The sequence below is a fragment of the Arachis ipaensis genome, chromosome B05, assembly GCF_000816755.2.
Source record: "Arachis ipaensis cultivar K30076 chromosome B05, Araip1.1, whole genome shotgun sequence".
Classification (NCBI taxonomy): domain Eukaryota; kingdom Viridiplantae; phylum Streptophyta; class Magnoliopsida; order Fabales; family Fabaceae; genus Arachis; species Arachis ipaensis.
In genome coordinates, this window is record NC_029789.2 from 25,117,444 (window position 1) to 25,120,069 (window position 2,626).

Consider the following 2,626-nt stretch of genomic DNA (forward strand, 5'->3'; position numbering starts at 1 on the left):
AATTTGAGTCTAAGTTTTAAAGATAAAATATTTTATTTAATTTTTTAATTTATTATTTTTTTAACTATTTCATAGGATAAGAATATATTTATCTTTTTTCATCCAAGAAAATTTCAGTAACCTAGAAATTCCAAAGGCATTGGTTCCAAAAAAAAAGAGCTGCAATTGGTGTGGAACATAGCATTTAAAAAGGAATAAAGCTGTCTATGATATCAAATGTCAAAATCTGAAGGTTGGTTGAAGAAGACGATGAAGAATGTAAAATTAGAAGTGTTTGTGGTGCAGTTTAGTTTAATGTTTTAGAAAAAAATCATCCGATCCAATTGTTTAATTAAATTGTGTTTTAGTTTGGTTTGTTTTTTATCAAGACTATTCGAATCAAACCAAACCAAACCAATTAAAATCAGTTTGATTTAGTTTGATTTGTTTGATTTTTTCAATCAATTCAAACAAAAACCTGCCATACTATTTCAAAAAGTCATAACATTGAAATCATATAACACAAATACACAATAACTAACAAAAGTTTTGATCTAATAAAATTTAATAACAAAAGAAATTAAAATACGACAATTAAAGAAATTTAAAAGTTCAATAGTTAATACAACAAAAAATAAATATAAATTTTCAACAAAAGATAACCACGTTTTAGTGTCTTCTCCAATAAAACAACTAGATAAACTTTTTTAAGCAAACCAACTAAAAATCAAAAGGCAATTACATAATAATAATAATAATATAGCCCGCCTCAGATTTAGTTTACGAGACTTCTCTTACTTTCATTATTCTCAGTTTTAGTGGTGTCATCAACAGAAGCTTCTTCAACAGCCCACCTATTACTATTAGCAGGCTTCTTTATGTTTCTATGAGGAGCTGGAGCAGTAGACAATAATGCAGTCGGAGATATAATGCTTGCAGATTCATTCGGAAGAGAAACAACAATTCCTATTGTTCCTCTAATGTCGTCCATATTCTCCATATTCTCACTTGAACTGATATCAAACTGCATAAACAAATACATTGAATAACAAAATAAAATTATTAGTAATTTCAAAAAATCAATAACAAATATATTGAACAAATACACTGAACAAATAATTAAAAAATCAGAAGTAAAAACATAACAAAATAAAATTACTAGCAATTTAAAAAATTAACAACAAATATATTGAACAAATACACTAAACAAATAATTAGAAAAACAGAAATAGAAATACAAACAAAATAAAATTACTAGCAATTTCAAAAAATCAACAATAAATACATTAAACAATGAACAATAATCAGCAACAAATATATTGAACAAATACACTGAACAAATACATTGAACATAAATTGAATATTTGACTCGGAAGCTCCATATCTGACTTGATGCTATGGATGCTGTCCGCAATGACAAAAACGGTGTTGTGGGTGGTTGGGTGTTGTCCGCGAGGGTTCTGCCGACGAGTCAACAATGGTACGATGGACTGTGGCCTTTGACAGTGCTAGGACGAAGGAGTTCGGCATTGAGAGGTGCTGGGAGGAAGGGGTTCAGCACTGGTGGGAGGTGCTGGGAGGGGTTTCTTCAACTGCGCTAGGATAGGATTTTAGGTTATCTGATTTGGGGGTGGGGTAATGGGGTTAGTCTAATAGTTTTGTTAGGGTTTTTTAAATGACCGATTCGATTCAATTTGGTTGAAGTTTCTAGTGTCAGAATAAAAAACTAAACTGAATCACAGAAAAAAGGGCAAAATATGATTTTTTTTTTTTCCGGTTTTTTTCAGTTTGTTCGATTTTTTATTTTTTTTATTTGATTGGTCGATTTTGTTCGATTTAGATCAATTTTAAACACTTTTAGACAGAACTGATACAAAAATAACTTTTACATGATGAAATTTGTCATTATGAGAATTGTTCATAATAGATTTTTCATACCTTTTATATATGACACTATTAACTATTCTTATTTATATACTGTTTTAAACTTGCTAATCTTAATTTAGATGATTTTTTTTTATGGGATATTAAATATAATTTGATGTTGTTTTTTATTTGTAAAACACTATAATATTTGATCGGTGTTCTTTTTATTTAGGATATATATTGTTCTATTAAATTATATTATTTGACTAATATATTTTTTTATTAAAATTTTTTTCCTCTTCAAATATTTTTTTCAAGTTTCGTCTGTACTTCTACGTACTCTCATTTTTTATTAAATTAATTTGTATTGATGTAGAAAATCTGGAATCACAGGACTATTTTAGTCCTTTCATATAATATTTTAGTCTTGTTCATGTGTATCCAAACATAATACTAGACATTACATTAGTATCTTGTCCATCGTATCCAAACACAATACACAAAAGATAATTTTTAGTGTCTCTATCCTATTGTCTCCGTTTCAGTGTCATGTTCTGTCCTGTCTCTAAAAACAAACGTAACCTAAAGGAATATATGGAATATATGGAATACACCACCCAAATTGAATCATTTATATGTATTTCACATTCATGAAACTAATATGAAAAAAATGATAAATTATATCCAACCTTTTCAATTTTAGAGAATAAATTACTCATAATATATCACATTATTATTAGATGAAATAAATTAGTTTATTATAATTAATTTTAATTTTCTT